We start from the raw sequence: 13,164 nt of genomic DNA, 5'->3' as shown, positions 1-13,164 counted from the left end.
GCTTTTTTCTGGCCCCCTACTTAAGGGACTTCTTAAAATAGGGCTTTTTCAATAGTGGGTTGGGGCTGGCCCTGGGGCCATGGGTTAAATTGACACCTCTATTTCTATCTATAGTCTCGATTATAAGGTATGAACTCCTTTCCAGATCTGCAATGAACTGAACTAACTTATTTTTCTCCTTTTTGGGTACCATGAATATGAAGATTATATTTTTAAGGGATTTAAGAGATAGCACTGTTTTATTTATTTTTATCCCCACTCTCAAATAGCTTCATTGCAATTTTGTCCAAATGTATTTGAGTTTTTCCTAGAAAGTTTGTAAAGGTGTTGTTGGTCCTGAGATATTTTATGGTAATGAGTGCAAAAATGAGAATAACGTATATTAGCTTTAGTTAAATAAGATGCTTGTTTGTAGGATAAAATTTACTTTGATTGTAAATTTTATATTAAAATCCACTTTTGTTGTATTTTCTTTCATTACTAAAATAGGAGTAATTAGTAAATTGTGCATTTAAGCATATTAAGTCTAATTAGGTCTAGGAAGCAAGAAGATATTTCAAGTCATCGAAGCCCATAAAAAGTAATAAGGAACAACTTATGCTTTAGCTGGAATTAGCACTTGTTATGATTTTTTTTTATTTAGTTTTATATAACAGGCAACAATAAATAAGGAAATTCTAGGTATGTTAGCCACTAAATATAAATTTAATCACTGCATACACATTTAATTTAAGAGGATTACAAATGTGAAGATTTGTTTGTATGATATAGAAGTAGATTAAACACATAATATAAGAAGTACTAATAGACATACAATTGTTGAAAATGAGAAGATAAAAGCAAGACAATTACACAAGAAGTGGCTCCCACATTTTATTTTTTCACGTGTACTTCAAGAGATCCAACAAGCTCTTTAACTGTGAGCATTGACAAGTCATTACACCATATTCTTAAAGTTGTACGTCAATGACCTCAAGATCTCCGTAACTCGATGAACAAGCAACGCTCTCCATTTTTACTGAGTTGGTTCACCATGGTCTCTATCCTGAGTAATGTACTTGACTTGACTACTCCTTCAGTCTCCTTCGTCTTCATGCTCTCCAACTTGCCTCTCAATATTTGAAGCCACACTTGCTTCACTCGGTCATCCTCCTTTTGCACCTTCTCCAAAATGTCCAACATTTTTTTAAGATTTTTCACTTAGAATCTTCTCAAAGCCAAACTCATCCACATCTTGGTAAAGGATATACAAACTCTTTGTAAGACTAATCATCTTTCGCCCTCTGTTTTCTCACTCAAGCACTCAAGCCAATTGATAATTTTCTTTTTCCACTCGGATACTCAAGGTAACTATCTATTGAGACCACTTTATTAGCAAATCAAGCTTTTGTTAATAATCTTATCCATATTTTTTGTGTTCTTATTTCATTCATGCAATCAATAATACAACTTATAGACACATATTTTTTACCAATGTACTTAAAACAGACAAAAACAACTAATACATTAACTATCCATAAGACTCTAACAGACAAAGACTAATACATTAACTACGGATAATATATTAGTTGTCTATTAAATTTAATTTTGTTAAAAGTATTTTATAAAAATATCAATTTTTTTACTGAAATTATTTGTATAATATTTATATAAAATTAAATTTTATTTTAATTTAAAGAGGGGTGAAATTATTTTATTTTAAAATTAAAATCCATAAAATTAATGTGTTGTTTGAAATTTCGGGTAATGTGTTGTTTGATGAATATCATTTTTCTTATCTTAACTAATACTGTGCATGATAATAATAGTCTTTCTCTCTTTATCTCACATAACTATATGCACAATAACAATGCTATTAATTTTTGAATTTGTCGCATTGAGAATAGTGCTCTTGATATTCAGTCATATGTCTGTTTGTGATATTAATGTTGCTTACAATCTTAATCTCATTCAACCAAGAAGATCCAACCGTCATAAGAAAACTTGCCATTGCCTTCAAATCTTTCACACCAATAATATTATAAAGTACCTTCTTCACAAATACATCAATTATGATACTTTGTTCCCTTCCTTCAAGTATATTGTTCTTTCTTTTTCTTTTATCAATGAACTATGGAGTTACATAGAGCCTCAATGGATCAAAACCATGAACGAAGAACTCACTATGTAGCTGTCAATTGCACTTGGATCATCACTGATCTTCCAAGAAAATCATTGGTTGTCAAAGGATTTACAAAACCAAATATAACTCTGATATTCCATCAAGTGATTCAAAACTCATCTTGTAGCAAAAGGATATACTCAATTTGATGGGTTAGATTTGCTTGATATTTTTGCTCTTGTCACCAAGCTTACCACATTGTGCCTTCTCCTTACTCTGGCTGCATCAAATAATTGGATTCTAAGGCAGATCGACGACATCAATAATGTCTTTTCTCCATGGTTATCTCCACGAAGAAAGTTTTGGTAAATTAAGGTTACTTGTTCAAAAGTTTGGATTAAAATGTAATCAAACATATTATTTAAATTTTAATTGTCATCACTCTCCTGGAAAATGTATTTATTTAATAATATATATTAATGATATAGTCATGACAAGAAATGATGTTGTTTAAAATATCTTAATTAAAAGAATATTTGTGTAAATATTTTCAAACAAAAAATCTTGAAAGTCTCAAATACTTCATATGTATTGGAGTAACTCACTAAAAATGTGGTGTTATAATCTTTCAAAGAGGTATGCTCTTGATATTCTACAAGAGACAATATAAACTAGTGGGTAGTCTTATGAACTCAAATAAAAAATTAATAACATATAAGAAGGTAAATCATTCTTTGATCGAGAAAAATATAAGAGGTTAGTTGGAAAATTAGTTTATCTTACAATTACAAGACCTAATCTATCTTTTGTGACTGGAGTTATTAGTACTGGTGTAGAATTTTTTTTTTTTAATTGATTAAAAAAGATTTTTTTAAACTGATTTTTGAACCAGTATAGAAACATAAGATATAAAAAGTATTGACCTTGTTTAAACCGTCTAGAAACCAGTATAAAAAATTCACTTGGAAAGCAAAATTTTATATATTGTTCTAGACTTTGAAAAATGTGCACTTAGGTAAGAAAGGGTGTGTTCAGTTAGGTATAGAGAAAAGAGAAACAAGAGGTAAGAAAGGGTGTGTTCAGGTAACACAACAGAGTTAAGTAAAATTGAATTGGATAATACTGAAATTCTCTTTCAAAAATTCCTTATTCAGCTAACACAGAGTTATGTAAATAGAGTTGCAAATTTAACTACTAATGTAATCATTTTAAGTTGCCAGAGAAGCAAACAAGCATTAAAGAAAGGGCAAGAGGAGTCATTACTGAAACAATAGATGTCAAGCGATTCCTTGCAATCTACGAGGACGAAGAGAAGCTGCAAAAGAGAAAGAAAATCAACAAGGATGGCAAGTTCAATTTGAAGAATTTCAAAAGCATGGGAGAGAGAAACTCTGTTACTGACTGTTAAGCTGCAGAGAGCAACATGGATGCATGACTGATAAGCAGAGGGGGCAATGATATCATTCCTTCTTTGTCATTCAAACAATTCCATCACACCAGACAAGACCTAGGGTGATGTAGAACACTTGAGGCCAAAACAAAGGGACAAATCGTATTTGACAATCCTAAAGATATAAAACTAGAAGTTGGTGTGCCTCAATACCTGAAATTATACGGTTGAGTATGAGCCAAAGACTTGAAAAACTATACTCCCTACATTTCTCGTGATAAGTCATACTGCATCACGTTCATTCAAAAACAAATTGTTCATAGAAAATATGAATGACAAAAACAAGCGGGGACTCTTAATTCAAGTATCGGTTGGAATAGAAATTGTCTTGGTAGCAAATCATGATATTTGAAAAAAAAAAAGAACCAACTGTAATATAAGGGGTCACTGTGTAGGGATGGGTCACGGATTTGCTTTTAGTACCACTCCAAAAGGCTTCTCATTAATGAAGGTATCTTATGTGTAGGGACTTTGTTTGTACCCAACATCCTCCCCTCAAACAAAGGACCACCTCCCCTAAAGGGAAAGAACTTATATTCATCTTTTAATTTTTCTGATGTGGGACTTTGTTTGTATCCAACAGACTGATTGGAAAGAGTGATGGGCGATCCACACACATAGATCTCCACACATGGTAAGATATTGTCCGCTTTGGGCCAAGCCTTCACGGATTTGCTTTTGGTACCACTCCAAAAGGTCTCTTATCATTGGAGGTATCTATGTGTATTTAAACCCTTGACCAGCCCTTCTTTTACTCGATGTGGGACTTTGTTTGCATCCCAATACTAACTTGCAGATCGCAACCGATCGGTGTGATAGCGTGAAAGATCTTTGGAAGCACACAGAAGGAACAACTTGGAGTGTCTCTGATCTTGGATCCCATATCCGAAACACCAACTAAATTTTGACCATATCTATGAAGCTATTATTGTGGCATGATGATAAATCTATTGCCTTCAGTACACTCCTTTCTGGTATGAAGGGACTGAACACATAAAAGTTAAGTTTCATGCAATCTAATAAAGAGAAAAATATGGTGCTGTCTCATTCACAACAACTCCAAACTTGTTAGAANTTATAATGACATCCACATCTAAACAAAAACTACATTTGAATTTCTTCGGACTAAAAAGGGATTTTACAGATAAACCTCATATGTTGCATTCATATATTGTGGGAAATCTGACGACATTTTGACAGCAAAAGAAGTTGTTTAGGACTGGGTTTTGGGGTTTTTCTAAATGTTTTCAAGTTTGTAGAATCATATGCTTTGTTCAGTTTAGCACTTTTCTAATGTAGCAGGTTTTTTCTTCGGTAGAAATTGATCACATGTCAAGGAGTTTATCACAACTCATGCACTACGGCCAACAATTTAAATAAATCCCAGCCAATGTTCCAGATGTTTTATCATTTTTTCTTGTTTCAGTTATCCTACCATTGATAGTACCATTCTATAGCCCTCAACCACAACATCATGATTGACAAACAAAAAGAGTCCTGTTATGGAGAAGTGTATGATTTCACTTTAGGAGTTCCATAGTAAATATTGACCTATACAATGGTTTTCTCCAATACTATCTACTAAAAGCATTTCTTAGACTAGAACTAAGCAGCATTGAATTCAAAAACATATGTAGGATGTTTTATTCAAGCTGAAGCAAAATGATGATAGTAGATGTGATAAACAGAAACAAAAAAGTAATGGCGCAACTCAATCCCCAAAATATCTCAGTACCAACACCTTTACAAACTTTCTAGGAAAAACGCGAATACATTGGGACAAGATTGCAATGAAGCTATTTCAGAGTGGGGATAAAAATAAATAAAACAGTGTTATCTCTTAAATCCCTTAAAAATATAATCGTCATATGCATGGAACCAAGAAGGAGAAGAATAAGTTAGTTCAGTTCATTGCAGATCTTGAAAGGAGTTCATACCTTATAATCGAGGCTATAGATAGAAATACATTTGCATCGTTTAGGACTAGACTTAGATGTTCATATATAAATCTCAAACAGCGATATACAGTAGGGTATTTAGAACACTTTATTTTAAAACAAAAAAGCAGGTGTGACCCTGAAGTTTAGGACTGAGGTTTGCACTTGGTTTAATGCAGAAAGTGGTGTACGGCAGACAAAACAAAACGGCTATAACTTGGTCTTTCATTGTTTTCAGTTTAGGATTTAGGATTTTCAATTCAGTTAAGTTATTTTGGTTTTCTATACAGCAAGATCCAGCAACTAGTCTTAAGTCCATCAACATCGGCAAGAGCACTCTTATGGGGAAGTTTTCTTTTTTCTGCTATTGGGATTCATCTGTAAGTATTGCCCTATTTAGAAAGTTTTACCCAATATATCTGCTTAAAGCATGTTTGCAGTGGAGTTAGGCTTTTCTGAATTGAATATTTTTCAACATTTTGATCAACCAATGAGTTACACAGAACTTGTACAGTACAATTGTGAATTACCTATCCCAGGTGGTCCATGAACAGTATTGTGTTAATTACTCCAACTTGTACAGAAAATCAAAGTAAAAATAAAATAGCTTGGTATATTTTACCGATAATAACCCGATGGTTTGGGGATTAATGTAAGCAGTAATTATTAGGAACTTAAATCCGACTCCAACTAACATGAAAGGAAAGTATTATAGCACAAAGAGAGAAAATAAAGCATATAAAATATGGGAATAAGCATAAAGCCAAAAAAAAAAATTCAAACTTGTTGAACCCATAATAAATTGGGGATTAATCAAGAACCTCAAATATCACGTGGTCCATGAACAGTACCCTGTTATCAGAATTAATCCAACTTGTATAAAGAATCAGATTAAAAGTAAAATAGGCTGGTCTATTTTGCAGATAATAACTCGATGATTTGGGGATTAATCTACCCCGTAATGATCAGGAAAAATAGAGAAAACTAAGACTACATAATATGAGCATATAAGCATAAAACCAGAAACACACTAAAAAGCTACATATTGATGAACCAGACTATATCTGAGATGATACCTGGGAGTCCTAAGGTTGCGGTTCTGTATTTGGCATCTCAGAACCATTTGGAGGTGTTCCAAGGAGCAACTGAGTGATGCGGTTGAAGTAGGGAGGGAGCAGCTGAGTGAGGAAGTGAGAGAACAAAAAATTAACTATTAGTAAAAACCAAGAAGTTAACTAGAGAGAACCAGGAAAGCTGAGCGATGAAAATTCACAGCAGTGTTTCACATGCAACTATCCCTGACAAAAAATGTTATGATGGTGTTTGGGTTGGCCATGTCAGCTGCGGATGCAATAAGATGGGAAACTTAAATCTCACTCCAACAGATATACATTACATATGTTCCTCAATAAAAATAAGACTATGTAACTATGAGGATAAAATTTAGTTTTTATTGGTAGAGTTATTTTCTCAACAGTTAGAGTATTTTTTTTAGCTGAAATTACTTTTCAAGGTAAGTCAACTTTTTTTATTCAACGTTAACAAATATTGGTTTTTTATTGACATTATTATAGTTATTGATTAGCCAATATAAATCTGGACTATCGTTGAACACTTTTCAGAGTTTTATATCAATAAGATTTTTTTCATAAAATTTTGCGGTACTTTCTTTTTCTCCATGATTGAAATGTCTTCCTTATCTAAATAAATATTTGATAAATAAAAAATTTAAAGCGTATATGGAGTTACTGAAAATTGTAAAAATTTACTTTCCATTCCCATAGGCCTAAAATAGTACATCTTGATTTAAGACATGAAGTCTGAAGAAGAAAAACACTTCTGATCAAATAAAAATGTTTAATGATGCTAACTATACATGAAAATTAATCTTATGTAAATAGGACCGTTAGGAACAGTTGAAATCTCAGTTCTTGATCAGACAAAGCAAGTACTATTCAACCATTATTTCTTAAATACGATTAACTCTTATAAAAATATGCTTAACTGCTTATTATAATTAAAGACACAAAGGCTATATTGAAAATAAAAGCAACAGAATTTAAGAAAACAATTATGGTTTGTCATACATTTTCACAAAACCCCTACCTGCTTTTTTTATGTTCCTATGTAGGACCAGCATTCCAACCCATGTCATGATTAGTTTCTGCATCTTCTGCAGAAACGTGAGGTGTATACAAAAAAGTAGTGATGATCCAGAAAAAGAAGATTGACAGTAGTTAGCGATTAGTTAAATAGAAGGGACAATATGATGCACAAGAAGGATTTCTCTCACTTGACTTCAATGGAAGGAGTTTTCCATTTGGTAAGCTGCGAGTGCAGTTAGGTATAGAAGAAAAGAGAAACAAGAGGTAAGAAAGGGTGTGTTCAGGTAACACAACAGAGTTAAGTAAAATGGAATCGGATAATACTGAAATTCTCTTTCAAAAATTCCTTATTCAACTAACAGAACAGAGTTATGTAAATGGAGTTGCAAAATTAACTAGTAATGTAATCCATTTTAAGTTGCCAGAGAAGCAAACAAGCATTAAAGTACAAAGGAAAAAACATGGAGCAAACAGAAATAAAGAAGAAAAGAAAAATGCAGTGAAAGGATACTGGGAGAAATGGCAAGAGTCCTCCGTGTCATTACTGAAAGTATAGATGTCATGTGATTCCTTGCAATCTCCAAGGACGAAGAGAAGCTGCAAAAAAGAAAGATAATCAACAAGGATGGCAAGTTCAATTTGAAGAATTTCAAGAGCATAGGAAAGAGAAACTCTGTTACTGACTGTTAAGCTGCAGAGAGCAACATGGATGCATGACTGATAAGCAGAGGCGGCAATGGTATCATTCCTTCTTTGTCATTCAAACAATTCCATGAAACCAGACAAGACCTAGGGTGATGTAGAACAGTTGAGGCCAAAACAAAGGACAAATCGTATTTGACAATCCAACAGGTGTAAAACTAGAAGTTGGTGTGCCTCAATACCTGAAATTATAAAGAATTTTGAGTATGAGCCAAAGACTTGAAAAACTATACTCTCTTCATTTCTCGTGAGAAGCCATACTGCGTCATGTTCATTAAAAAACAAATTGTTGATTGAAAATGTGAATGACAAAATTAACTACTAATGTAATCCATTTTAAGTTGCCAAGAGAAGCAAACAAGCATTAAAGTACAAAGTAAAAAACATAGAGGAAACAGAAATAAAGAAGAAAAGAAAAATGCAGTGAAAGGATATTGGGAGAAAAGGCAAGAGTCCTCCATGTCATTACTGAAAGAATAGATATCGTGCGATTCCTTGCAGTCCCCAAGGACAAAGAGAAGCTGGAAAAGAAAAAGAAAATCAACAAGGATTATTTCAAGAATTTCAAGAACATGGGAAATATAAACTTTGTTACCGACTGTTAAGCCAGAGAGAGTGCATGACTGATAATCAGAGGTGGCAATGGTATCATTCCTTCTTTGTCCTTCAAAGAATTCCATGAAACCAGACAAGACCTATTGATGATAGGGTGATGTAGAACACTTGAGGCCAAAACAAAGGGACAAAACATATTTGACAATCCAAGAGGGGTAAAACTAGTTGGTGTGCCCTTATACCTGAAATTATACAGGCTTTTAAGTATAAGCCAAAGACTTGAAAAACTACAATCCCTCCATTTCTTATGAGACAAGTTCATTCAAAAACAAATTACAGGAACTCTCAATTCAAGTCTCTGTTGGAATAGAAATTGTCTTCGTAGCAAATCAAGATATTTAAAAAAGAAAAATCCGACTAAATTGTGATAATAGAAATGAAGCTATTATTGTGGGATGATGATCATAAATTTGTTGCCTTCCCTACACTCCTGTCTGGTATAAAGGGACTAAGGGCATAAAAGTTAAGTTTCATGCAATGGTGCTCTCTCGTTCACAACAACTCCAGACTTGTTAGAACTTACAATGACATTTGCCTCTAAACAAAAACTACATTTGAATTTCTTCGAACTAAAAATGGATTTTACAGATAAACCTCAAATAATGTTGCATTCATATATTGTTGGAAATGTTAGGACATTTTGACAGACAAAGAAGTAGTTTAGGACTGGGTTTTGGGGTTTTCCTAAATGTTTTTAAGTTTGTAGAATCACGTGCTTTATTCAGTTCAGCTCTTTTTAGCACTATTCTAACTTAGCAGGTTTTTTCTTCAGTAGGAATTGATCACATGTCAAGGAGTTTATTACAATTCATGCACTATGGCCAACAAGTTAACTAAATCCCAGTCAATGTTCCAGATTTTTTATTATTTTTTCTTGTTTCAGTTATCCTACCTTTGGTAGTACCCTCACAACAACATCATGATTGACAAACAAAAATAGTCCTTTTATGGAGAAGTGTATGTTTTCACTTTAGGGGTTTCACAGTAAATATTGACCTATACAATGTTTTTCTCCAATACTATCTACTAAAAGCATTTCTTAGACTAGAACTAGGCAGCACTGAATTCAATTTTACACAACATGAGCTAGAAAACTTAGAAACAAAAACAGATGTTGGATATTTTGATCATGTTGAGGCAAAATGATGATAGTAAATGTGATAAACAGAAATAAAAAAGTAATGGTGCAACTCAATCCCCTACTGAACCATAAAATACCTCATTACTAACAACACCTTTACAAACTTTCTAGGAAAAACCCAAATACATTGGGACAAAATTGCAATGAAGCTATTTTAAAGTGGGATAAAAATAAATAAAACAGTGCTATCTCTTAAATCCCTTAAAAATATAATCTTGATATTCATGGAACCCGAAAAGGAGAATATATGGAAAGCAGTTCATACCTTATAATTGAGGCTATACATAGAAATACATTTGCATCCTTTAGGACTAGACTTAGATCTTCATGTATAGATCTCAAACATCGATATACAGTATATTTAGGACACACTTCATCTTAAAACAGCTATAACTTGGTCTTTCATTAGTTATTTTCAGTTTAGGGTTTTCATTTCAGATAAGATATTTTGGTTTTCTATACAGCAAGATCCAGCAACTAGTCTTAAGTCCATCAACATCGTCAAGAGCACTCTTATGGGGAGCCTTTTCTTTGTTTTTTTTCAGCTATTGGGATTCATCAGTAAGTATTGTCCTATTCAGAAAGTTTTACCCAATATATCCTCCTTAAAGCATGTTTGCAGTGGAGTTTTTCTGAATTGAATCTTTTGCAACCTTAGCAAGAAATGTTAAATTGATCAATCCAACTGTGAATTACCTATCCCATTGGTCTATGAACAGTATTGTGTTAATTACTCCAACTTGTACAGAAAATCAAAGTAAAAATAAAATAGCCTGGTCTATTTTGCAGATAATAACTCACGATTTGGGGATTAATCTACCCGTAATGATCAGGACAAATAGAGAAAATTAAGAATACATAATATGAGCATAAGTATAAAGCCAGAAACACAACTAAAAAACTACATATTGATGAACGAGGCCATATCTGAGATGCTACACCTGGGAGTCCTGCGGTTGCTGTTCTGTATTTGGCATGTCAGAAGCATTTGGAGGTGTTCCGAAGAGCAACTGAGTGATGCAGTTGAAATAGGGAAGGAGCAGCTGAGTGAGGAAGTGAGAGAACAAGAATTTGAGTATTAGTAAAACAAGGAAGTTAACTAGAGAGAACCAGGAAAGTTGAGCAATGAGAATCCACAGCAGTGTTTCACATGCAACTATCCCTGACAAATAAAATGTTATGACAGTGTTTGGGTGACTCATGTCAGCTGCTGTTGCAATAAGATGGGAAATAACAGCAGTGACGAGAAGAGAAAGGGTTGAATCATGGAAAGGATTGGTATTGGAGATTCCATACTTGATTCCAATACAACCTAACAGAAATGTTATGAGACCAAGGTAAGCTGCCTTCATGCTTTTCATGCTGAAGAAATCCATCACAGTTTAGAGATAACTTCTCTCTAAACAATCACTTAAAAAGGGAACTAGGTTCTTTTCTTTTGAATGACCCTGTGGTCTTTTTCTGAGAAGTGAATTAATTATCCGGACTTGTCATGATATATATACTTTGACACACGCTCGTAAAGTACACGGTGGGAAAAATTTCTTTTTCATATTCTGTCATAAAAAATTAAATAAATTATTTAATTTTTTGATGACAGAACATGAAAAAGAAATTTTTCCCATCGTGTATTTTACGAGCGTGTGTCAAAGTATAATTAATTCATTTATTAGAAAAAAACATATATATAGAAAATTTCTTTTTCATCTTCTGTCATCTTTTTTATTAATATATTTTCAAAAGAATATTTTAATTTTTTTAAAGAACAAATTAAATAAATAATTATAAAAGAAAATAAAAATCTCAAACCCTAAAATAAAACAGAATATATAAAAGTCATCAAAATTAAGTTTAAAAAAAATTAAATAATATATATATATAATATACTTGGTTTTGTTTTGTATATTTAGGAATGAACAAAATAAATAAACTGCATTAAAATGTACTGTTAAAAGTTATACTGAAAAAAAAAATAGTTTACCTGATTAAACTTAAAATGAACTGTTAAATATTATAACTTATTTTCAAATTGTACTATTATGTGAACTTAACTATATTAATTTTCAACTGAACTTCAATATTTATTAAATTAAAAAACTAAAAAAAATATTTATTCTTTAAATATAATAGCAGTTGAAGATTTCATTTCATATTAAGTGTTTATCTCTATATAAAAGTAAAATAAAATATTTCATATTTTTTAAAACTTAAAATATAAAATTTTATTTAATAATTATATTAGTTTTGTAAGCTAGTGATTTGTTGTTAAATTCTTTAAATATAAAATAAATTTATTTAAAGAAGTATCACTATCTTATTTTTGTCCAATTTATTCACGGTGTTAATTAGTGTCTGGGAATAATTAACATTTCGGCATTAACTAATAAATACATTACGGATTTTAAAGCTTTACTTTTTTACATAGTTCTCAAAACATTAATTTAAAAATAAAATTATAATCAAATTCTGATTTTAAAGTATTCAATAGTCTTAATAATTTGTGTGAAAGACTGCGTGAAACGAAAAACTGGAAACCAAAAACTGGAAATGTTCTCATTCGGTAGCTTCTTGCAGGCCGAGAGTGTTCTTAAGAATTGAATACCAAATTCAGTTTACTTAATAATTAATTGATATAAGTTCAATTATTTAAAATTGAATTTTAAAATAGTTTAATTAAATTTTTATTTCAAATAGTTTAGTTTTTTTAGTTTGTTATAATATAGTTTTTTAAAATTGAACTTTAAAATAGTTTAGTTTAATTTTTATCTTAAATAGTTTAGTTTTTTTTAGTTTATTAAAATATAATTAATTATAAGTTAGTATAGTTAAAGTTAGTTTACGCAACCTTAGGTATATATAACTTTATTGAGCAGTATGTGTAAAAGATTCCGAATCTAGAAGATGACAAAATTGTAAACATAATTCACTTCTCTTCTTTAGCAAAACAGAGCTATCCCCAACTTAATACTTCAATTTTCAAAGACTTTTGAAATATTTGTTAAGCAATTTGTGACTTTGAGTCACTAACTTTTTTATCTAATTTTAACTCTCTACGTGGTTTTAGTTAAAATAAATAATTATTTTAATTTAAAAAGTTATTAATTAAAAAGTTA

The 13,164-nt window shown here is 31.6% G+C and overlaps 1 long non-coding RNA gene across 15 annotated transcripts; it reads right to left on the bottom strand.

Annotated features, from left to right (window-relative positions):
• Nucleotides 1–1,974: 1,974 nt before the first annotated feature.
• Nucleotides 1,975–11,507, bottom strand: LOC106776019. 15 transcript variants are annotated; one of them, XR_002669820.1, is made up of 10 exons: nt 10,993–11,507; nt 8,891–9,092; nt 8,278–8,816; nt 8,105–8,190; nt 7,782–7,816; nt 7,595–7,661; nt 3,705–6,666; nt 3,504–3,608; nt 3,365–3,416; nt 1,975–2,381 (listed from the first exon to the last, which is right to left on the bottom strand). It is a non-coding gene; the product is annotated as an uncharacterized LOC106776019 (long non-coding RNA). The 15 variants fall into 15 exon arrangements; XR_002669810.1 differs by having other exon boundaries at nt 3,705–3,778; nt 6,565–6,666; nt 7,595–8,190; XR_002669815.1 differs by having other exon boundaries at nt 7,782–8,190.
• Between the last annotated feature and the right edge of the window lie 1,657 nt (nt 11,508–13,164).

The sequence above is a fragment of the Vigna radiata genome, chromosome 10 (assembly GCF_000741045.1).
Source record: "Vigna radiata var. radiata cultivar VC1973A chromosome 10, Vradiata_ver6, whole genome shotgun sequence".
Taxonomy (NCBI): domain Eukaryota; kingdom Viridiplantae; phylum Streptophyta; class Magnoliopsida; order Fabales; family Fabaceae; genus Vigna; species Vigna radiata.
The sequence above is the reverse complement of the archived record's forward strand: the minus strand, read 5'-3'. Positions and strand labels throughout refer to the sequence as shown.